Below are 25,829 nucleotides of genomic sequence, written 5' to 3'. Positions count from 1 at the left end.
GCGATCGCGCTGTGATCACAGGGATGGTTTAAATGTCCCTTTAGATGCCGTTGTCAACTTTGACAGTGGCAATCTAAAGGGTTAATAGCCGCTCACGGCAATCGCCGCATGTCGGCTATTAACGCCGACCCCAGCTACAGGAGTCAGCTGGGGGCCGGCTGGTATGACACAGGCTCGAGTCAGGAGCCCGCATCATACACCGCTTGCCGTCTCAGGACGAGCCATCTCGTCCTTAGATGGCAACTGGTTAAAGGGGTACTCCAACGGGGGAAAATCAACTCAACTGGTGCCCAAAAGTTATACATATTTGTAAATTACTTCTGTTTAAAAATCTTAATTCTTAATCTTAATCAGCTGCTGTACTACAGCGGAAGTTGTGTAGTTCTTTCCAGTCTGACCATAGTGCTCTCTGTTGCCACGTCTGTCCGTGTCAGGAACTGTTAAGAGCAAGTGGGGATTTTCTACTACTCTGGAGAGTTTCTTATTGCTTATCAGCTGCTGTATACTACAGAGGAAGTTGTGTTGTTCTTTCCAGTCTGACCACAGTGCTCTCTGCTGACACCTCTGTCTATGTCAGGAACTGTCCAGAGCAGGAAAGACAGCCCCCGGAGAGTACAGCATGGGATCGGAGTGGGCCCATGACAGGAGGCAGATCAGGAGCAGTTCAGTGGGAGGTGAGGGGTGAAGCAGAGGTCAGGACAGGCAAGGGGGGTGGCTTAGCAGGAGGGCATATAAGAGGGTGGCTGGAGGAAAGGGGGGACAGTGTGAGGAGAGCCAGCCCAGATAGAAGTTGCCCGCCCTGTAAGATTTAGGTATGGTGCGGTTGGCTTGTCGCAGCGGCTGGAGCTAGAGGGTGACTTTAAGGATGGTGGAGAGTCTAGTCGGAGGCTCAGACAATGGGATGGTGTGGCTGGGGGCGGTACCCAGCCAGTTGTGGTGAACCCCTGCGGGAGAGGCTCCAAAGGGGAACTGGGCTCTGAAAGTGGAGCCCTGGGGTCAGGTGAGGTACGACCCAGGGCAAAGTAGTAGACCCGAGGTAGAGGCCATGTTTCCTCCAAGTCCCCCTCCGGCTATGTAGTACAGTGGTTCAGGGAAAAAGTTTTGCACTAATTGGTACTGTATTTAACGTAATGTTTACCTGAATGTTTATTATATATATATATATATATATATATATATATATATATATATATATATTGGTTATGTTTATTTAATAAATGTGGCCGCTATGGCCTTGATTACCACAATATGGAGTCAGTGTTTTACTTTGGGAACGGGGTAGTGGGGTACAGAGTATGTGGATGATCCCATAGTCAAGGGTTGCTCTGAAGGTTTGTTCCTGCTCTGCACAGTTGCTCACACGGACAGAGGTGGCAACAGAGAGCACTGTGGTCACACTGGAAAGAACTACATACCTTCCTCTGGAATATACAGCAGCTGATAAGTACTGGACACCATGAATTATTATTATTATAATATATAATAATAATAGTAATTTACAAATCTGTATAACGTTCTGGCGCCAATTTTTTTAAAACATTTGTTTACTATGGAATACCCCCTTACTATACATTTTTCCCTACAGGCCTCTAAGCTATCAAAATCGTTGACCCTCTGTGTTTAGGAAGGGGGTTAATATGATCTTTATGCTGCATTATGTTCATGATATGTCCCACACTCTCAAATGAGCATCAAAGTATTTTTTGGTCCAGGATAATATAAAAGATGATGCAGCATCGAGGTCAGGTGGCCCCGATATAATGAATGGCATCTCCTATCTTCTAGGATCCTCAAAGAAACAATGGCCCTTGCTCTGGCTGGTGGACTTGGCCTGTTCAAGTGTTACATTGGACGTTAGGCCTTTATACCTTGGCTGGACATTCATTTCCTGTACGGCTAGAGGGCATTATCCTCGGTGATAGCAGATAATAGTCAGGGGGTTTCTAAAGCTTTGACCCCTTAGTTATTATTTAGTCATCCAGACAGATTTCTTAGCAAAGCTTGGTCTCTATCTTGACCTTTCTGACCCCTTTCTGAGAGGTCTTACACTGAATTCATTGATGTTTCTGATTTATAACATCATTCGGCCTTACACACATGGCTATATTATGGATCTGTGTTATACACGTATGTGCAGTAATATAAAATGTACAGCTATATGTACAGCTATATGCCTACACAGTACCTGTTTTAGGAACTGTCCAGAGCAGCATATGTTTGCGATGGGGATTTTCTCCTGCTCTGGACAGTTCTTAAAATGGACAGCAGAGGTCAGCAGAGAGCACTGTGGTCGTAACAGAAGAGAAATCCAAAAAGAAAAGCATTTCCTCTGTAGTATACAGCCCCTAAAAAGTACTGGAAGGATTAAGATTTTTTTTTTTAATAGAAGTAATTTACAAATCTGTTTAACTTTCTGGCACCAGTTGATTAAAAAAAAAAAAAAAAAAAAAAGTTTTCCATGGGAGTACCCCTTTAAGGTATCAGAGGGTGTGGGGCGACGGTGGTGCTGGCTAGGCGGGTGCTTCGGTTGAGTGACAGGTGCTTTGGATGCTGGCTGGCTATTAACTTTCTTGCAGCGGGCAGAGCAGCACCAAGAGGGCACTCTAAGCCGCTGCCTATTTTGCCTATAGGTAGAACCGGCCTTGGTGAGGAACCTCAGCCCCATTCACCTGGGGCAAAGCTGCAATACCAGTTTCAACCCCTGGACAAGAGAGGAGCTGTTTCTGGAAGAGATCAGCCATGTTGTTCTAACCTTATTCGGCCTCTTTATTGTGACAGCTACAGTTTGCGCAATAATAGTGCTGTGAAATGTGGCATATGGCAGTCAAAAATGCGATCTCGGCCCTCGCCGGTGTGTTTATAAGAAATTAAGTCATTTCCATTTTCCATAATACGCTCTAATCAAAGCAATTTCCGTCTTTTATCTTGATAATTCTCCTTCTCAATTGCACGCAATTCACAAGTGATCTATTGACACGGCTATCGGCTTTAAATAACACCGCCTGCGCTTACATTATTCTTATTGAGAAGTCAATCATGTGAGAAGGGGCAGACGCGGCTGAGTCACCGACCACATGACGGAGAGCGGTTACATTATACAACAAAAAAAAAATGTTTTCTCATTAACATTCTCCAGATGCTATTGTCATGTTAATGTGCAAAGTTTAGCAGCTCGGGTTGCCATGGTACAGCAGTGTGCTGCGGTGATTTCTGTTAAAGCAGAACTCCGGAGAAGCGGTGCCGTGTGTTCTGCACAGTGGAGAGATGCAACTCGTGCTCAATGGTCAGGGACACCAAGTGAGTTCCGTGCACAAGCCCTATTATAATTAAGAATCCCATGCATGGAACTCCCTGGAGCGACTAACAATCTGAGCTACGTCTCTCCACTCTAAACTATGCATAGCGTGTTGGGTTATGTTTTAAGGCAGCATTTTTATACCAGTGTGCCTTCAGCTGTTGCAAAACTACAACTCCCAGCATGCCCGGACAGCCAACGGCTGTCCGGGAATGTTGGGACATGTAGTTTTGCAACAGCTGGAGGCACATTGGTTAAGAAACACTGCTTTAAAGGGGTTATCCAGCATAAGGTGACTTTAGTACTTACCTGCCAGACAGTAATGGACATGCTTAGGAAAGATGCATGCTTTTCTTGGGGCATAATGGCTGTGTTGTCCAACAGAATGCTGCTACTTTCTTTTTGTGAAATGGTTATTTTCTGTTGGAGTTCCCTTCATCCAACTACAAGTCCCAGGATCCCTTGTTTTTAAGTGTGAGGTCACTTTTCTCCCTCCCACACATCAGCGACCCCACAAATTGAAGCACAGCTAGGCTCCTTTCCATGCATGCTGTGATTAAAACTACAATTCCCTGCAGCCCTGTGGAGAATGATCTCATCCCATTCATTGAAGCACATACAGGCTCCCTTTGAACACCTGGCAGGTGATGTAATGTCTCGGGCTGCATTGCAAACTGGGAAAAGCTGAGACAACACTCATTTTGTATGCATCTAAAAATGAAAATCGTGGGCAAAGATCACATAAGAATTGCAAGACCACCCATCAAACACAGGTACAGACACTATATTATGAAGTACACTAATTTTACAGCCCCTGTAGCATAGTCAAATAAAAAAAATTAAAAATCCCGGAATACCTCTTTAAAGCAACGTACCCCGACCTGTGACTCTGCAACTAGTGCAATACTACAACTACCAGCATGCCCAGACAGCTGGTGAGAATTTCTTGGGACCACCATCAATAAAAACTTGTCAAACATTTTTCAAAATGATAGATATCTTTCAACATTTTGTTCTATTAGTTACATCTGAAATATAAATGGATAAACAAATCATCGAATCAGTTCTCATCTAGGCATCACCAGTTTCGAAGAAGGAAAAAAGCAATAGGCTGAAAGTGCAAATAAGTAGAAGATTTTTGATATATTGTTGTTACATTATGCGCTCCAGCGGCATACGCTGGCCGTGAGCGCATGGTCCCTTTACCTGCTGTAGCCCCAGTCCGTCACTCTCCGGGTGTTTCTCCTGCCTCCGCTTCTCTGCTCCGGTGAGTGTGTCCCCATCCCCTAGTGCGCGCATGCGCCTGAGCTTTAAGATTCAAAGGGCCAGTATGCTCATTAGTGTAATCAACCTGTGGCTCATTTATAAATTCCTTTACCCTCCTCAGTTTCCTGCCAGATCTTTGTTGCCTTGAGCCTGAGAGAAAGCATTCCTCTTATTGCCTTGCTGTGTATCTGATCTCTTGCTTTGTGACTCGACCTTGCTCCTCTGCTGCTAGCCTACTGACCTCCTGCTATGTCTAGACTACGCTACTGTGCCGCCTGCCCTGACCTTCTGCCACCTGCCCTGACCTTCATAACACCATTTTGTATGATTCCTTCTCTCCTGTGTGACTCTTCTAAATGAAAAAGTCACAGTTGCGACCTTTTGTGAGACTTTTTAAAAGTGTTCTCCAAAGGCATTTTTGTAAGCCAGGTTTGACTTGTCTCACAAAAAGCACAACTGTGACTTTTTGTGCAGAAAAGTCACAGAGAAGAGGAGGAATCATACAAAATGGTGTTATGAAGTGATTTATTGTTTTTGTATCAACCCCCTTTGATAGTATGATAAATGTGTCGCACATAAGCAAAACCAAAGCAAAAAAATAAAAAATAATAAAAATTACATTTATCAGTGATAAATGTTCCCCTATGTCTTTTCTCCCTGCTCCTGTGAGGCCGGGATCAGTGTCTTCCTGTGTGTCCTCTAGTGACCATTTAGTGATCACTAGAGGCGGCAATCTATTAAAGGGGTTATAAAGGAATCAAAAAACAGGCCAAATTTCTTTCAAAGATGCTCCTCCCTGTCCGTCTCCCATTTGGGTGTGGTTTTACAACTTGGCTCCATTCACTTCAATGGAACTGAGCTGCAGAATCACACCCAAACTGGAGACAGACAGGCAGCGGTCTTTGAAAGAAATGATCTCTGTTTTTCGATTCCTGGATAACCCCTTTAACTTGAAACTCTGTGTTGGGGTATTTTTTCAAAGCAGATAACTTTTTAAAGTCTATATAATATACATATTACACTTCACACTATAAACGTTTTAAATTTTAGTTTTTGCAATCATTTCAAAATTGTGCCATTGCTCTTTTGCACATATTTTTAGACAGGACAGTACTAAGGTTATAGGCTTCAGTATGATCAAAAACAATGATAGGGAAAATAAAATAGGGAATACAATTATTTTATTTTTTATTCCATATGATTACAAAACATTGCATAGCAGCAAGATATCTCATCGCACCAATGAGAAGTTGCAAAAATGATGTGTCTAATAATGCGTGCATGGTCTCCAAGTCACCAGTTTTCCTGTTTTTGACTAACCAGGGTCTAGTATACCATTGACTCCAAGCTCTCAGCTTTATATGCCTCTAAAGTCTGATATACATCCAGTGACAGCTATCTCCCTTACTGTTTACAGCCATAGGTAAGAGGTTGCGTAAGTGGCTCCTAAAATTTTTTAGTGCTTTTCTCTCTGGAAGAAGCAATCTTGGGTAGAAATTTTTGGAGTAAAACTTAACTCGTACCTGCGCTTTCAAAACAATTTTGTTTTGGTTTTGTTAGATTAACCCTTCAGAGTGGTGGCAAGGTGATTGTAGTGCTCTCACTGCTGTTATTGAGCCCTTGAGAGTGCCTTTCATCGTGCATAGTTATAGTATTTCTCAGAGCTCCGCCTGCCAGCAGTACTAACACCTAGACTTCCTTTCCCTTACTTCTCTGGCATATTACCACACAGCTCTGATACTCCTCTCTGCTACGTCATAAATGCTGGAGTAGGTGCGTTGGACTGAACAGGCTCACACTGTGCTGGGGGATGATATACAGTACACTTATGTAAATGGAACGGTGGGCCCAACTCCCAGGCCTAACCTAAAATAGGCCTGGGGAAGAAAGGGACAGGGAAGCTCGACTTATGAACCCAAATGCCGTTACCATAGATGACTCCAGTTGTGGGAGTTGAGAAGACTTGTGCTTGAACTACGAAATGGAGAGCAGATACGTAGAAGTAAAGTGGGTCATTTGGATTGGGTGAGTGAGTTGTTTTTGTAGTTTCAGAAGGCTCTCCATCTTAAAAAAAAAATGGGAGGCTGCACATAATAGAAAAAAATAGACAAATCCTTAATGAATAGGGAGTCACAGAAACTATGTGGAGAGTAGGGACTCTTGTCATTTTGACAAGAGTCCCAGCTCTTATGCAGTAAACAGCAATGTGCTATGTACTACTTTTTACTGCATGGCTTGTGGATTAGGTGAGTAGTTTCAGTAGTTTAAAGAGGCTCTCCAACTTAAAAACATGGGAGGCCGCACATGGTAAAAAATAGACAAATCCTTAATGAATAGGGAGTCACGGAAACTACGTAGAGAGTAAGGACTCTTTTCATTTTGACAGGAGTCCCAGCTTTTATACAGTAAACAGCAATGGGCTATACCCTTCTTTTTACTTCATGGCTTGTGGATTAGTTGAGTAGTTTAAAGAGGCTCTCCAATTTAAAAAGATGGGAGGCTGTGCACGGTAAAAAATAGATAAGTTCATAATGAATAGTGAGTCATGGAAACTATGTAGAGTGAAGGGACTCTTGTCATTTTGACAGGTTTCCCAGCTCTTATACAGTAAACAGCAACCCATGGCCTGTGGATTACCCAAAACTATAACTCCTTTCATGCCCGAACAGCCGATGACAGCTGATCCTAACGCCTTTACATAACCGAAAACAACAGGTGTATATAAAGCTTAGTTGCAATATAAACTTAAAAAAAAAATAAAAATAACAAGAATGTTATACAAAACAGTCAGTCTTTTGATACATTGCCATTTGTCTTCTTAGGAGAAGCGAAACACTTTCTGCTCTGTTCACACAATTACCCGTCTAATTGGGCAGCGCCGGCGTTTATGTCATCCGACAACACGCGGACAAAATGCATTTATTATAGCGAATATTCCGAAACTGAATTGTGTGCGGTGCAGACTGAGACTGGAGAGGCAGTGGCGGAAGTAAGAAGACCTATCTAGCAGAGATCAATATACGAGACTGATCACAGCATGTAATGGATATTAATGGTATAGATGGGGAAAAACCCACGGAGGGTTCCATGAAGTATTTAGTGTTACTAATGACCTAGTCGGGAAACAGCAAACACAGCGGATACAAGTTGCAAAGTAGCTGACAAGTAAAAGCAACTAACTGGTATAAAGTATCCTAAACATTCCTCTGAGGGCAATTAACCCATGCAAAGTAAGAGAAAAATGTGAATGGAAGTCGGGAATAGCGATGAGCCTTCGGGTTCTGATAGCATGAGAGCGTAAGGCGAGGAGGCGTCAGCGCTGTACTTTTAGGAAAGGGATTTAGGGTCATTATTTCAGAAGACTTAAAGGTACGCAGACAATGTCATAGAGCAGCAGGCAATGCTAGCAAAATACTTGGGTGTATAGGGAGAGGTATTAGGAGTAGAGGGAAGTGCTGATGGGTGTAAAGAAAAAGGTATTAGCAGCAGAGGGAAGTGCTCATGGCTGAATAGGAAGAGGTAGTAGCAGTAAAGAGGGAAGTGTTCATGGGTGTATAGGAAGAGGTAGTAGCAGTAAAGAGGGAAGTGCTCATGGGTGTATAGGGAGAGACACTAGCTGTAGAGAGGGAAATATTCATGGGTGTATAGGAAGAGGTATTAGCAGTAGAGAGGAAAGTGCTCATGGGTGTATAGGGAGAGGTATTAGCAGTAGAGGAAAGTGCTCATGGGTGTGTAGGGAGAGGTATTAGCAGTAAAGGGAAGTGCTCATGCTGCTATACAGCGCATTGTTGAGACCTCACTTGGAGTATTGTGCGCAGTACTAGACACTGAGACACAGAGAGAGTTTAGAGAAGATATTAACTATTACATAGATTGCACGATAAAACTTACCAGGAAAGGTTAAAGGTCCCTAAAGGGGTACTCTGCCGGAAAACATCTTATCCCCTATCCAAAGAATAGGGGATAAGATGTCTAATTGCAGGGGTCCCGCCGCTGGAGACCCCCGGAATCTCTGCTGTGGCACCCCAGTCATCTACAGCCGCCATGCCCACTACATTCATGTCCATGGGAGAAGGCGTGATGGCTAAGTACTAGCTCTCATGCCCCCTCCCATAGACATGAATGGAGGGGACGCGACGTCACGAAGACGAAAGCTCCAAGCTTCCATGTTGTGGATGACGCCACTGCCAGCCCATAGATTCCGGGTGTCCACAGCAGCGGGCCCCCCGTGAACAGACATCTTAACCCCTATCCTTTGGATAGGGGATAAGATGTTTTCCAGTGGAGTACTCCTTTAACATGTATAGAAGAAAGAAGAGACAGAGGGAATATGATGAAAAGTATTATTTACATAAAGGAAATCAACACAGTAAAGGAGGAGGGAAGAATTATAAGAAGAGAAACTCCCACAAGAGGACATAGTTTTATATTAGAGGGGAAAGGTTTCTGCAGTAATATCAGGAAGTATTTACTGAGAGAGTAGTGGATGCATGGAATAACCTTCCTGTAGAAGTGGTAGCTGCAAATACAGTGAAGGAGTTTAAAGGGGTACTCCGGTGGAAAACATTTTTTTTTTCATATCAACTGGCTCCATAAAGTTAAACAGATTTGTAAATTATTTCTATTAAAAAATCTTAATCCTTCCAGTACTTATCAGCTGCTGTATGCTGCAGAGGAATGTGTGTAGTTATTTTCTGTCTGACCACAGTGCTCTCTGCTGACACCTCTGTCCGTGTCAGGAACTGTCCAGAGTAGAAACAAATCCCCATAGCAAACCTCTCCTGCTCCAGACAATTCCTGACACGTACAGAGGTGTCAGCAGAGAGCACTGTGGTCAGACTGGAAAGAACTACACAACTTCCTCTGGAACATACAAAAAAAAAAGTTTTCCACCAGAGTACCCCTAATAAGGCTATCCTTTATATAAGATAGGGCCAGGGACTATTCATGGTAATCAGAATATTGGGCAGACTAGATGGGCCAAATGGTTGTTATCTGCCGATATATTCTATGTTTCTTTGTCCTGCATCTGGGAGCAGGTTTTGCGCAGGAGATGAAATGCACATTTTTGTTCAGACAAACAGATCGCTGCTTTTTTTTTTGTTATAAACAATATGAAAGCAATCTGAGAATCTTTGTGGTTAAGGTGCCAGGCTGCTAAGTGGAGTTCCTGGCAGGAGATGTAAAGTCTTTCCAGTAACTATTAGATACAACAACCAGCTGGCGTCATGTGGCAAGAGTTGACTCAAGTCATATGTATTTCCAAAATATCTGCCCAGAAATAAATCTATTCTTTTCGTCCTGGCTGATAACACTTATCATGGATGACAATGATAATTATAGTAAAGATATAGCAGGGTTGAGTTTGTGGTTGGCTCATCTCATACTATGCGTGGTCCTGTAAAAGACTGCAAGCACACATACAGTATTATGTTAAAGGGGTACTCCAGAGGAAACAAAACATTTTCAAATCAACTCTTGCCAAAAAGTTATACAGATTTGTAAAATACTTCTATTAAAAAATCTTAATCCATCCAATACTTATCAGCTGCTGTATGCTTCAGAGGAAGTTGTGTAGTTCTTTCCAGTGTGACCACAGTGCTCTCTGCTGACACCTCTGTATGTGTCAGGAATTGTCCAAATCCCTTAGCAAACCGCTTATGCTCCGACAGTTCCTGACACGGACAGAGGTGGCAGCAGAGAGCACTGTGATCAGACTAGAAAAAACTACACAACTTCCTCTGGAGCATACAGCAGCTGATAAGTACTTGAAGGATTAAGAAGTAATTTACAAATCTGTTTAACTTTCTGGCACCAGTTGATTTGAAAACTTTTTTCCCCCCCTCCAGAGTACAAGGGTCACACGGAATAGTGTTGAGCGGCATAGGCCATATTCGAATTCGCGAATATTCGCGAATATATGGACGAATATTCGTCATATATTCGCGAATATTCGCATATTCGTTATATCCTCGTTTTATTTTCGCATATGCGAAACTTCGCATACGCGAAAATTAACTTATGTGAAATTTGCACATACAAAATTAACATGCGCGACAATTCGCATATACGAAAATTAGCATATGTTAATTTTCGCATATGCAAATTTTCGCGCAACAGTCTCACACAGTAGTATTACAGCCTTCTTTACACCACACAAGCTGGAAGCAGAGAGGGATGATCACTGTGATGTGTACTGTGAAGAAAAAAAAACAAAAAAAAAAACGAATATTCGTAATTACGAATATATAGCGCTATATTCGCGAATTCGCGAATATGCGATATTCGCGAATAATATTCGAATTGCGAATATTCGCGAGCAACACTAACACGGAACTGATCACAGTCTATTTTATGATGCGGATCTGCCGATGATGGACCCTACAGTATGTGTCCAGCTGTGCCTGCTCGTAGCGGTAATGCACCACTACAAGCAGACACACAGCGATCCGTGTGCAGGCGCAGTGTACTCGCACACATCGTGGCTGCTCTCGGCCTAGCTCAGGGAGCAGAGAGAGTGGTCGTAAAACACACTGCAGATTAGTGTGTCGTAAAACACACTGCAGATTAGTGTTGAGCGGCATAGGCCATATTCGAATTCGCGATATTTCGCGAATATATGGACGAATATTCGTCATATATTCGCTACATTCGCAATATTCGCGTTTTATTTTCGCATATGAGGAAATTCGCATTTGCGAAAATTAGCATAACCCATAATTAGGCTATAATAGTACTGTGTGAGACTGTCTTTGCGAATTTTCGCACATACGAAAATTAACATATGCTAATTTGTTAAATTAGCATATGCTATTTTTCGCATCTGCGAATTTTAGTTAATGTAATATTGCGCGCTGTATTGTTAGTATATGCGAATATTGCTAACCGATATTTTGCACCTGCGAATTTTTTGATAACTTAATTTTAGTATCTGTTTATTTTTGTATATGCGAATATTAGTGTATGTTAAATTTTTCGTATTTGTGAATATTCGTATATGCGAATTTCTGCCTATGTTAATTATGGACCATGCTAATTTTCGCATATGTGAATTTATTTATTTATTTTTATTTTTTGCGAAAATAAAACGCGCATATTACGAATATGCGAATATATGACGAATATTCGTCCATATATTCGTGAAATATCATGAATTCGAATATGGCCTATGCCGCTCAACAGTATATGCCGCTCAACACTAATTACAAACATGAAATGGGGTGGACGGGTCCAGAGGGGGTACAGTAGGCAACAGCGGCTGTTGTTTCGCACTGGGCTAGTGCTTCGTCGGGCCGGAGGCCCGTTGTTTTGCACTGGTGCAGTGCTTCATCGGGCCGGAGGCTCGTTGTTGCGCACTGGAGTAGTGCTTCGTTAGGCCAGAGGCCCGTTGTTCCGCACTGGAGCAGTGCTTCGTCGAGCCGGAGGCCCGTTTTTTTCGCACTGGAGTAGTGCTTCGTCGGGCCGGAGGCCCGCAGAAGCACTACTCCAGTGCAAAACAACGGCCGCTATTGCCTACTGTACCCCCCCCTGGACCCGTCCACCCCTTTTACATGTTTGTAATATGTGAATATTTGCAATAAAGCTCAAGAAAGAACAATTGGTGAGTTGCCAACATTTTTTCTTTCATCTTTGCCATAGGAGTCCATAATGAAGTTTGAGGAAGAGTATGGGTGGACACCTTTGCAGTGCCACAAACCCCTGTAAAAAAAAAAAGGTTTTCTCGCATGTGTCGTTTAGCACAAATATTTGGCGAAGTGTAAACCACTGTATCTCAAGTAATTTTTAGCAAAACTGACATTCCCATTTCATGTTCTCCTCCCTTAATAGGATGCCAGGGTGCAGGGAAAACAAAAAAAAACCTGATGCTTACCTAGTTGGGTCCCCAGTTGGTCTGCTGCAGATCCTGTTCTCCTTCGTGTGGTCCTGGTGTCTTTTCTCTGCTTCCTTCTTCAAAAACAAGCATTTAGTTGCAGGACCTTCTCGCTTAGCCAATCACTGGCCGAGACAGCACACACCTTCCTGGTCCTGCAAACATCTGCTTGTCTCTGAGGAAGGAAGCACAGAAAAGAAACCAGGACCACACGAACAGAGGACCGAGGAGCCCTAAACAAGCAATGATATCTTCCCCCCCTAAATGTTTTTTCTTCATTTTTTAGATACTATTCCCAACGTCTTCAATTTTTTCATCTGTAAAAACATCCCCCAGCATCCCAAACTTCTTTTTCTTTTCGAAAAATACATAACACCGTATTTTTAGAAAACTCAACTGTAACTCTCAGAACGTTGTGCCATTCTTTAGCGGGAGACGGAGGCAGACAACAGATCATTTCCACCTTTTTACATCAAATGTTCTGTTGTAAAGAACATCAAATGTCTTGTGGTCGTATCGCCCTTTACTTAGAATGTCAAAGCACTACAAACGGTCACAAAAAAAAGTGCCAAGATTCTGCTTCAACCCGATCTCCGCTGAAGTGGAATTGTTTCATCGGGTTCGGTGAAAATACACAAAAACAAGAGCGCCGCGCTGCACCTCGTGACCTTTCCCTGATTGTAAGGCTTTGTTTTACTTTCTCTTTCTCCATTTGGAAGGTGATTTTCTTCCTTCCGCGGCCCGTGCCGTTTACTTCATTAGCCGGCCTTTGTTATGTGTTTTAATTAAATTGCCATTGAATCCCGTACACGGTCGTAAGACCATCTCCCAGAAAGCAGCGATGATGATGGATGCGATCATTAAAAGGACAGAGTATCTTTTCTGCACTGCTGTGTATTATTGGATTGGGAGATCTATTTACTTAGTGAATGGATTGGTCTTTTAGGTTTTTGCATGAACTCTTTCTGGGTAGTGTATTCTGAGCTAAATATGTAACATATAGAATTTATTGTATTGTACTTGTTATTTATATTTAACCCCTTAAGGACTGAGCCCTTTTTCACCTTAAAGGGTAGCTCCCACTATCCTTTTTTTTTTTTTTCTGTCCCTGCCTATTATCCATCTATCCCTAACCCCCTCCCTGCTTTAAATTTTTTTTTTTTACTATGTTAAAAATGACTTTCCCCAGCAGGCACCACGTCACTGATGCCTGCTGGGAGGGCGACTTCCACCCTTAGTTCATCTATATAGGGTGCCTCCAGCTGTTTCACCACTACAACTCCCAGCTTGCCCTGACATCTATTGGCTGTCAGGGCAAGCTGGGAGTTGTAGTGTTGAAACAGCTGGAGGCACCCTGTGCAGAAAACAATTAGTTAGGGCCATGGGTGCGGCGCGGCGCTACCCCGTTCCCTCCGTCTGTTCCCCGAACCCCCCCGTGTTAAAATGTCAAACCCCGCTCTCCCCCAACCCCCGATCCCTGCTCTCCTCCAACCCACGATCACCGCTCTTCCCCAACCCCCGCTCTCCCCTAAAACAGATCCATACATACTGCCAGACAGTCCAGCGTGCAGGGGCAGCAACAGCGGCGGCGTCATGTGCTGGAGGAGTGGCCGGCTGGCCAGGGAGCCAATGCGTTCGCTCCCTGCCTGTCTGATTGACAGGCAAGGAGCGAGCGCAGGCTGAATGCAATAGGACCGATGCCCGGCCGGCATCAGTCCGAATTCAGGCGTGACGTCACCAGCCTGCAGCCAGCCACTAGGAGGGAGACCCCCAGTGGCCGGTTTTCAAACGTTAATTAAAGCATTTTAATAAAAAAAAAATAATAATGAAAATGTATTAGAGATATGTTGTAGTACATATGTACTACAACATATCAAAAAAAAAAAGTTCTGACCACTGTCTCTTTAAGCATTAATAACTCTAAGATGCTTTTACTGATTATTCTGATTCTGAGATTGTTTTTTGAGACATATTCTACTTTATTTTGGTGGTAAATTGTCGGCGTTACTTGCATCCTTTCTTGGCGAAAAATCCCCAAATTTCATGAAAATTTTGAAAATTTAGCATTTTTCTAACTTTGAAACTCTCTGCTTGTAAGGAAAATTGATATTCCAAATAAATGTTATATTGATTCACAAATACAATATGTCTACTTTATGAAGGCATCATAAAATGGACATATTTTTACTTATTGAAAAAATTAGAGGGCTTCAAAGTAGAGCAGCAATTTTCAAAATTTTCATGAAAATTGCAAAATCTGAAGTTACAGATGTTACAGAACTACAACTCCCAGCATGCCTGGGCAGTCTTGGCATGCTGAGAGTTGTAGTTTGGCAACATCTGGAGGGCTACTGTTTGGGCACCACTGTAATAGTGGTCTCCAAACTGTGACCCTCCAAATGTTGCAAAACTACAACTCCCAGCATGCCCAGACAGCCTTTGGCTGTCTGGGCATGCTGGGAGTTGCAGTTTGGCAACCACTAGAAGGGCAGCAGTAAATATCGCTTTACTGCCACCTTTCTTTTCCGCCCCACCGTCGCCTCCCTACCTGCACCGCTGATCTCTGCTGTCTCCACCGATGATCAGCGATCCCCACGGCATCTTGTCCTCAGGTACCAGCCGCCATCTTCTCCCCCCGTTCTGCCCGACATCCAGGGGTGGGCAGAGCGGGGGGTTTCCATGGCAACCCCCTGTCGTGCGCTGCCATTGGTCAGAATTAATTCCTGACTAATGGCAGGGGATAGGAGGAGATCGCACCACTGCTACCTTGCTCCTATCCCTCAGGATGATCGGGGCTGTCACTGACAGTTCCGATCATCCCTATTTTCCAGGTGATCGTGTCACCAGAGACCCGATCAGTCCGGAATAGCAGAAAATCGCATATCTGACTTGACATGCGATTTCCTGCGATCGCCGACAAGAGGGGGTCTCAGGACCCCCCTCGGCGAAGTGCCGGGATGCCTGCTGAATGATTTCAGCAGGCATCCCGGTCCGGTCCCCGACCGGCTAGCGGCGGGGACCGGAATTCCCACGGGCGTATCCATACGCCCACAGTCCTTAAGGACTTTAAGAGGTTAAATGGATTGTCTGGTTTAGAATTCTCACCTTTAAATGGGTATTTTGGCCATAGACATCTTATCCCCTCTCCAAGGGATAGGGGATAAGATGTTTGATAGCGGGGGGCCCGACGCTAGGACCCCCCGCGATCTCCGTGAAGCACTCACATTCTTTGGATAGGATATAAGATGTCTATGGTCAGAATATCCCTTTAAAAACTCTTAGGCTTGGTTCAGACTGAAGAATCTTCCGAGGGTGGTTGGCACCAATTAAATCAGTCGGCGCTAGGATCACGTGGACATTGCCATCCTCATAGATGGCAATGTATTCCACACGGATACCAATGAAAGAATGAACAAGATCAGTATGCAGCTGTTGGCTGTCCGGGCATGCTGGGGGTTGTAATTTTGCAACAGCTGAAGGTTCACAGTTTGGAGACCACTGTTGTAATAGTTTAAACATTTCCAAAATGCAACAATATCATTTGTGTTTATTTTACTTGTTTGTTTTAATTTAAAAAAAATATTTTTTTTTAAACTTTTTTTCTTATACGATTAGTCCTCTTAGCTGACCAGAACAAGCTGGACTATTTCATAGCATGTACGATACTACTGTTTTGCAATGTACCCCTTTATGAAATGGGAGGGCCTTATCTAAGCCCCTGACTGCCATCTTCACTGCTCAGCACCAGGCAGGAGGTGGGGATCGAATACAGAGGGGGTCTCCTCTATTGTCCTGAAGGTTAGAGGTCTTAAACCCTGTCCTCAAAGCCTAACAACAGTCCAGTTTTTTCATGTTCTATTCAAACAGGAAAACCCTGAAAAGTTGGTGGGCCTTGAAGACTGGGTAGGGGATCTGCAGCATGAAAACAGCATGGAAACTGCAGCATGAAAGCAGAGAGGAGGGGTTACAGAGCAGCCTGCAGTGATTGGATGAAGAGACCCATCACAGTACAGCAGACTCAGGGAGAAAGTAAATGCATGGTGAGTGAGGGTGGGCTCAATGCTTGCCTCAGACATGCCACTTCCTGAGCAGTGGATATCAGAATGAGTGAGCAGCATTTATGAGCCAAATACAGAAGCTAGACACACAAAAAAGACATGTGAAGAATCTGCATGACCCACTGAGTAACATAATAAAGTGTTATTATTTTCCTCTGATTGGACAGGTTCGCTTTAGGGATCAGCACCAGACAGCAGGTGAGTACATGATTATTTATCCTTACGCTGGGCTGTTTGAATGTAAAAATATGTGTCTGAAATACCCCATTAACACCAATGTACTCAGGGCCTGAGCACAGCCCCCGACGTGTGTATGTGTGTTTGTACTAACAGTGTTGTCCCCCCCTTTGTAGATCTGTGTCATAAGTCTAATTTATGTGCATTTTGTTTGGGATGGTTTATGCGGAGCCTTAAGTGCTGTGATGAGACTAATTATTTTTCTGACAATGGTGTTGAGGAAACCTACGCAATTCATTAACGGTTTGTTACAAAACAATTTCAGGTAAATGATACGCTAGTTACATTAATTTGATCCAGTTAGCAACAGAGTCATTGTCACCCTGTATCCTCTGTTGTACTACATTAATGGAAGAGAATGAATACCTGCTTAGCAACCAGCAAAGGAGCCACAGAAATAAAAACTTCAACCCAGCTAAGGCTTTTAGTTTCAGCTTGAAAAGACTAATTTGTTTTGAAATGATAAATCTACAAACAATAAATCCGGTATATCTATCATGCTAATAATATATGTCTGTGTGGATGACAAAACAAACATTTGGAAGGGATGCTGTAATTTATCCGGTGCTAAAAATCTCATTCTATATGGAATATTGTCAGAAGAAAGGCTGCTACTTCTTGGGTTGCTGTGTCACCTTAAAGGGGTACTCCGCCCATAAACATCTAAATCCCTATCCAAAGGATAGAGGATAAGTTGTCTGATCGTGGAGGTCCCGTCGTAAGAGGACCCTTGCAAACTCCCTGCTGCACCCAATGTTCGCTAAGAGCGTTGGGTGCAGCGCCGGAGGCTCGTGACGTCACAGCCATGCCCCCTCAATGCAAGTCTATGGGGGATATTTATCAAAGTTGTCTATGTCCCGCATCAATATAGACCAAACTACAGAGGGTTAGTCTGGTCTATTGTGCACCTAACTTATCAAATGGCGCACAGCTCTTGATAAATTCTGTGCACAGACTGCATGATCTATGCTTTAGTCTATATTTAAACCTGCTCCAACATGGTCTGACATTTCGGCGTACTTTCAGCCTATGCGACTTGTCGCTGAAAAGTCGCACTTGATAAATTCAGCACCAATGCATTTTTCAATGCATTTCAGTCTAAAATAGACTAGAATGCATCATCTTCTAAAAATCCTCTAGAGCAAAAGTCGCAGAAAAGTCGCACAGATTTAGACTGCGACTTTCTGTGCGACAAATTTAGACAAGAAAAACCAGTCTAAATCCTTTGATAAATCTCCCCCTATGAGTCTATATCTGTTTTATTCCAGCTCAGCTACATCTATGGCTTTCAATACTCTAATATGGCCATGTGATCACCAGTCTTACTCTCCAAACCTTTTAGTACCTAAAGGTTTCTACAGGATGTCAGACTCTGACTTCCTGTAAACTACAGGATGAAATCAACACCTGCCAGATCCATTGTACTAGCTGTTAAACCCCTCCCCATCCCTTCCAGCTTCATCTGCTATTTCTACGGGACCAGAATATATAGTAGTTATACACCTTCTCTCTAGCTCTATCTGTATACTTCTACTGCTATTTCTATAAGATCAGGAGTAGTTATATAAAAAAAAAAAAAAAAACTCCCCCCCCCCGAGCTCTATCTGTATACTGCTGCTGCTATCTCTATGGGAACAGGATATATAGTAGTTATATACCTCCCCTCCAGCTCTATCTGTATACTGCTGCTATCTCTATGGTATCAGGATATATACCGGTAGTTATACACCTCCCCTTCAGCTCTATCTGTATACTGCTACTACTATCCTTATTGGATCAAAATGCATAGTTGCTGCAAAAATAGGTAAAATGCACAGTCCACAGTGTGAACTGACCCTAACCACTTATGAGTCTAATGAGCTCACCTGGGTGATCTTCAGCACCAGCAGCCTAATTAGACAACCAGGTGCACTGATCAAACGCCCCAGCAAAAGCCAGAGGATTTATGGGAAATGTTGGCTGCATTACAGAGCCCACATCATTGTGCATTTGTAAACCAAACTGGAGCATATCCCATGCCTGCCACATCCGCAAAAAGAGGTAAGAAAAAAGGCATTTGCCAGAAACTTTACATTATTTTCTAATAATAATTTATGCACCACTATACAGGCATTTTATTTTTCTTCCTAGGTATGTAAGTTTTATTCCAGTGTTTCCCAACCACGGAAGCCCCTCGGTTGGGAAATACTGCTCTGTGCACTAAATGACTGACAACAAGGATCCCGAGCCGCACATGACAGCTGGCTGCAGACCATCGCTAGGCTTCTGCTATAAAGACTTGGGGGTTTCCAGCCCAAAAAAGTTATTTTGGCTGGTTGCACTTGGGTTTTCAGCAGCTGATAATGTGATATCTGGGTGAGACTGATTCAGGTGCCACTCCGAAGATATATTGGGATCGCTCACATGGCAAGTTAATATTCAAGCTCAAAGGATTACCTCCCCTACTCCTTGTACTGCTTTATGCTTTCTATCCAGAGCCGTAATGAAGTGTATATATATATATATATATATATATATATATATATATAAAAGTACAGGAGTCATTTCCTTTTCCATTGATAAGCATCTCTGGCATGTAGGTCCTATCACACAATGCTGCCTTCTCCACTGATACCCGGCTAAATACACTATAAATCCTGCTGGCAAGCTGGTCGGCTGGAATAGCGGAGGGAAGCTTGGCAGGCCAGACTGAGCTGTAATTCAAACTCATCTCCTGAAACAACTGAAGAGGGACCCACATGGTCACAGAACTCATATCAGCGTCTGAAAGCCATTAAGCATCTTTCTCTGGCTCCTGCACCAAGGAATATATGTTGCCAGGGCCTCAGTGCCAAGGGATACCCAGAGGGAAGGCATATGGTCCGGCCTGCTTCTCTCTGCTGTAGAGGTTTTCTAAATATCTACTGTATGGGCTCTCTTTTCCCAATAGTGGTTTTTATTTAAAGCAGACCTTACTGTACACCCAGCAAAGCAGCATTATATATACATATATATATATATATATATATATATATATATATAGTGGGCAAAAAAATATTTAGTCAGCCACCAATTGTGTAAGTTCTCCCACTTGAAAAGATGAGAGGCTGTAATTTTCATCATAGGTATATCTCAACTATGAGAGACATAATGAGGAAAAAATCCATAAAATCACATTGTCTGATTTTTAAAGAATTTATTTGCAAATGATGGTGAAAAATAAGTATTTGGTCAATAACAAAAGTTCATCTCAATACTTTGTTATATACCCTTTGTTGGCAATGACAGAGGTCAAACGTTTTCTGTAAGTCTTCACAAGGTTTTCACACACTGTTGCTGGTATTTTGGCCCATTGCTCCATGCAGATCTCCTCTTGAGCAGTGATGTTTTGGGGCTGTTGCTGGGCAACACGGACTTTCAACTCCCTCCAAATGTTTTCTATGGGGTTGAGATCTTGAGACTGGCTAGGCCACTCCAGGACCTTGAAATGCTTCTTACGAAACCACTCCTTCGTTGCCCGGGTGGTGTGTTTGGTATCAATACGTATGGGTAGACGAAATGAGGACTGGACCAAACATGTGAACAGGAGTCTGACGATACAGCTGTCCAGCGAGGTAACAGACTCAGCTGAGCCAATAGGCTGGGAACTAGCCGGGCGGTGGTGCTAGGATAAGCAGAAAAGATAGCTGGCAATATCATCTGTCAGAAGAAGGAAAAAAGGGTATATCTGCACTCACCGCCAAGTTCGACTTCAATCGTTCCTATGTGGAGACATCCAAGGGATCAGAGCAGAGGTAAGGCTGTGTGCGCTCAGAGGCGATAACCGGCTATTCCGCGCACATGCACATCATCCGGCCTGTTTGGGATCAATGTCATGCTGTAAGACCAAGCCACGTTTCATCTTCAATGCCCTTGCTGATGGATCTCAAAATCTCACGATACATGGCCCCATTCATTCTTTCCTATAAACGGATCACTGGTCCCTTTGCAGAAAAACAGCCCCAAAGCATTATGTTTCCACCCCCATGCTTCATAGTAGGTATGATGTTCTTTGGATGCAACTCAGCATTCTTTCTCCTCCAAACATGACGAGTTGAGTTTTTACAAAAAAGTTCTACTTTGTTTTCATCTGAGCTTATGACATTCTCCCAATACTCTTCTGGATCATCCAAATGCTCTCTAGCAAACTTCAGATGGGCCCGGACATGTACTGGCTTAAGCAAGAGGACACGTCTGGCACTGCATGATTTGAGTCCCTGGCGGCGTAGTGTGTTACTGATGGTAGCCTTTGTTACTTTGGTCCCAGGTGTCTGCAGGTCACTTACTAGGTGCCCCCATGGGGTTCTGGTATTTTTGCTCACCGTTCTTGTGATCATTTTGACACCACAGGATGAGATCTTGCGTGGAGCCCAAGATCGAGGGAGATTATCAGCGGTCTTGAATGTCTTCCATTTTCAAATAATTTCTCCCACAGTTGATTTCTTCACACCAAACTGCTTGCATATTGCAGATTCAGTCTCCCCAGCCTGGTGCAGGTCTACAATTTTGTTTCTGGTGTCCTTCGATAGCTCTTTGGTCTTGGCCATAGTGGAGTTTGAAGTGTGACTGTTTGAGGTTGTGGACAGGTGTCTTTTATACTGATAACAAGTTCAAACAGGTGCCATTAATACAGGTAACGAGTGAAGGACAGAAGAGACTCTTAAAGAAGAAGTTACAGGTCTGAGAAAGCCAGAAATCTTGCTTGTTTGTAGGTGACCAAATACTCATTTTCTCCCATAATTTGCCAATAAATTCTTCAGAATTCAGACAATGTGATTTTATGGATTTTGTTCTCATGTCTCTCATTGTTGAGGTATACCTATGATGAAAATTACAGGCATCCATCATCTTTTTAAGTGGGAGAACTTTCACAATTGGTGGCTGACTAAATACTTTTTTGCCCCACTGTATAATACATACCCTTAAATGGGCACTGTAAGCATTAAAAACTGTTTACATGTTGTACATCTTGGCGATAAAAAAAAAGACCACTAGGAGTCCCCATACCATCCAGAACATAATCCTGTTTGGTTGCAGCATCATCTTTGTCCCAGCTGAAGCACAGGCTGGGACAAAGTCCAGGAAGTGAGGGTGGGACTAGCACTCCTCTGTGCTCACTCCTGTCCTGCCTATCAGACTCCTGTCTAAAAAAACAGAAATGACGGGGTTACAGAACAGCCTGCAGTGATTGGATTAAGAGACCCAGCACAGTGCAGCAGACTCAGGGAGGAAGTGAATGCATAGTGGGTGAGGGTGGGCTCAGTGCTTGCCTCGGACACACCCCTTCCTGAGCTGTGGATGTCAGAATGAGTGAGCAGCAGAACAGAGGTATTTTTGAGACAAATACAGAATCTACACACACATAAACACATAAAAAAGACATGTAAAGCACCTGCATGACTTAGTGCAGTGATTCCCAACCGGGGTGCCACGGGATTTTGCTGTCAAATGTTTTTTTTTTTTTTATTTCCCTCCCCGGCCCTGCAGGGGGGAGGGAAGTTTGTGTGCGCTGTGCGTGCGCCTGAGGCTGTAACAGGACCTGTGAAGAAGTCACTGTCATGTGATCAGTCACATGGAGGAGGAGTCACATGATCAGGGGCTGCTGTTCTAGGCCTCAGCGTACCCCTACGTCCCCCAGGGTCCCTTAGCTTCCCCCTCCCCCTGCGGCCCAGAGAGGGGAAGTATGCGGAAGCTTGCCCCAGTGTCCCCCTCCCCCCTGCGGTGCAGTGAATGATTGCCCTGCCGGAGCCCTGAGTCAGTGCCCTGCCGGAGAGGGGAAGAACGGGGAAGAAAAATGGTTTGCTTAAGGTACTGTAACATATCCATCCCCCCCATGTCCACCCCCCCTCACCCATGTCCACCCCCCCCTCACCCAAGTCCATCCTCCCCCCCTCACCCATATATATCCTCCTGTTCCATGTCCACCTTGTCCACCCCCCTGTCACCACCTGTCACCCATGTTCACCCCCCCTATTCACCCCTCCGTCCCCCCCTCTTTTATCCTCCTTGTCATCCTTGTCCACCCTCCTGTCATCCCTGTTTACCCCCATATCTCCCGTGTCCACCCTCCTGTCATCCATGTCCACTTTGGCCACCCCTCTGTCACCCCTGTCCATCCCCCTGTCACCCATGTTCACCCCCCCTGTCCACCCCTCTGACCACCCCCCAGTCTACACCTGTCACCTATGTCCACCCCCATTCACCCCTCTTTCACCCCAGTCCACCCTTCTTTGTCCCTCCTGTCCACCCCTCTTTTAACCGCTTGTCACCCTTGTCCACCCCTCTGTCATCCCTGTCCATCCCCGAGTCACCCATGTTCACCCCCCATTGTCCACGCCTCTGACCACATCCTTGTCACACATGTACACCCCACTTTCTCTTTGTCACCCCTGTTACCACCTTGTCACTCCTGTCCACCCGTCACTCCCGACACCCCCCTGTCACCCATGTACAGTCTTCTACACCCCTCTGCCACCCATGTACACTCCTCTACACTCCTCTGTCACCCATGTACACCCCTTTACACCCCTCTGCCACCCATGTACTCTCCTCTACACCCCTGTCACCCATGTACACCCATGTACACCCCTCTGTCACCCATGTAGTGGTTAGCACTGCTGTCTTGCAGTGCTGGGGACTTGGGTTCAAATCCCACTAAGGACAACAATAAATAAAGCGTTATTATTATTAGCAGAGAGAACTGTGGTCGTGATGTCATCAGAGAGCATTCCAAAAAGAAAAGAATTTTCTCTGTAGTATTCAGCAGCTAATAAGTACAGGAAGGATTAAGATTTTTTAATAGAAGTAATTTACAAATGTGTTTAACTTCCTGCCACCAGTTGATTTAAAAGAAAAAAGGTTTTCACCGGAGTACCCCTTTAAGGCCCAAATGGGCTGAGTCCTTAAGGGGTTAATAAAAGTAATTTTAATGTTTAACTTTTTGGCACCAGTTGATTAAAAAAAAAAAAAAAGTCTTCCACCGGAGTACCCCTTTAAAGCGTAAGCTGTGCTTCCTGACTGGAAACTAATTGCTATATCTGCTTTTATCCTCTTTTATTTTATACATTAAATCTGCACACCTGTCTGCATCCGAGCAGCCGCTCATCTTTGACTGGTATTGGTCCCTATGCTAATTTGCGCTGCTATCCACACCATCTGTGCTGTACAAGGATTGAGAATTCTGCAAAATCTACCTACATACTGACAAGCAGTGAAAATGTCAGTAGCTGGAAGACTGAACTCCCTGGGGTGGGCACAGCAAGGGGTCCTGGATACGGCGGCCAAAGCAAGCAATAAAAGATAGCCTTATAATTATACATGTCTGAATGGATTAATAACACTTCAACGGATCAAGACTTTTTAGATGCCAGGTTTTTTAGTTTTTTTTTTGTTTGGTTTTTACCATCCATTTATGATCTGACTGGTTGTTCTGTATTATTTCTAACCAATGTTATTTAAAAATAGTACGGGTATTTTTTATTTATTTGGTTAATTATTACTATTATTATTTACTATTATTTATTATTCTTAGTACTTGGAATGATTTGACAGCAATAGTTCTGGCATATACAATAGAAGGAGAAGTCTAGAACACAGTTGAGGTAGAAGTGTCTTGGCCAATGTAGAGGTGAGGAAGATGTGAGGGTAAATAGGAGAGGGGGACTGGTATTTGGAAGAAGTGGTTTGGCATATAGGAAAGCTTAAAGGAGTAGTCCGGCACACACTTTTCTCATTTTATACCGTCCAGGCTGCAAAATAAAAGAAAACAAACCTCCTCTTACCTGCCAACGAGCCCCCGGAGCTCCGGTACACTCCGGTACAGGTGTTCGGTCCCCGGGCTGTATTCTTCTTCTGTTAGCCCAGCACGTCACACGGAGCTTCAGCCTATCACCAGCCGAGGCGGGACATCGCTGTGGCCGGTGATAGGCTGAAGCTCCGTGTGACATGTCGGGCTAACAGGAAGTAAGAAGAATACAGCCCGGGGACCGAACACCTGTACCGGAGTGTACCGGAGCTCCGGGGGCTCGTTGGCAGGTAAGAGAAAGTTTGTTTTCTTTTATTTTGAAGCCTGGACAGGAAAAAATTAGAAAAGTGCACGCCGGACTACTCCTTTAAGAAGGAGTAGGGTGAGTAGGAGTTGATGCTGGGAGTTGAATTTTTGTAACATCTGGTGGTCCACAGTTTGGAGAACACTGATATAGGAGGACCAGGAAAGAGGAATCTGCCATTTAGGAGAACTAGAGAATAAGTGACATGGTAAATCGAAGTTGATCAAGTATATAGGAGAACTGGAGAAGGAGTAATTAAGTATATAGGAGAACTGGAGAAGAAGAAGGAGTGACCAAGTATATAGGAGAGCTGGAGAAGGAGTGACCAAGTATATAGGAGAGCTGGAGAAGGAGTGATCAAGTATATAGGAGAGCTGGAGAAGGAGTGATCAAGTATATAGGAGACCTGGAGAAGGTGTGATCGAGCATATAGGAGAGCTGGAGAAGGAGTGATCAAGTATATAGGAGAGCTGGAGAAAGAGTGATCGAGCATATAGGAGAGCTGGAGAAGGAGTGATCAAGTATATAGGAGAGCTGGCAAAGGAGGGATCAAATATATAGGAGAGCTGGAGAAGTATATCAAGTATATAGGAGAGCTGGAGAAGGAGTGATCGAGCATATAGGAGAGCTGGAGAAATATACTTGTCAGGATCCGGACTGGTATGCGGAGAGGACACTGGTGGTGGATCCTCTGTGTCAGTGAGGTGATGGCGTGGGCCATACCAGGAGAACGGAGTCTAAGAGGTTACTGGTTTTCACCAGAGCCCGCCGCAAAGCGGGATGGACTTGCAGCAGCAGGTAACCCCTTGCACCAGCCGATAGCAACTCAACCTCACTGACAGCTGAGACAGGCGCGGTACACAAGGACTAGACAGAGGCGAGGTCAGACGTAGCAGAAGGTCAGGGCAGGCAGCGAGGTTCGTAGTCAGGGGCAACAGCAGACGGTCTGGGTACACAGGCTTGGGAACACACTATAACGCTTTCACAGGGCACAAGGCAACAAGATCCGGCAAGGACAGGAAGGGGAAGTGGGTTTA

General features: G+C 44.1%; 1 protein-coding gene and 1 long non-coding RNA gene across 8 annotated transcripts in view; one reads left to right on the top strand and one right to left on the bottom strand.

Moving 5' to 3' along the window:
* The window catches only part of LOC130283237 (cytosolic carboxypeptidase 6-like), a 1,802,518-nt gene that overhangs the window by 750,554 nt on the left and 1,026,135 nt on the right, over positions 1-25,829 (bottom strand). The gene's annotated exons all lie outside the window — the stretch shown is intronic.
* LOC130283243 (uncharacterized) overlaps positions 1-25,829 on the top strand; it is a 116,846-nt gene that overhangs the window by 55,068 nt on the left and 35,949 nt on the right. The window contains exon 2 of the long non-coding RNA XR_008846611.1: positions 16,657-16,687. This is a non-coding gene — a long non-coding RNA (uncharacterized LOC130283243). The remainder of the gene's footprint in view (positions 1-16,656; positions 16,688-25,829) is intronic.

The sequence above is a fragment of the Hyla sarda genome, chromosome 7, assembly GCF_029499605.1.
Source record: "Hyla sarda isolate aHylSar1 chromosome 7, aHylSar1.hap1, whole genome shotgun sequence".
NCBI lineage: Eukaryota > Metazoa > Chordata > Amphibia > Anura > Hylidae > Hyla > Hyla sarda.
The sequence above is the reverse complement of the archived record's forward strand: the minus strand, read 5'-3'. Positions and strand labels throughout refer to the sequence as shown.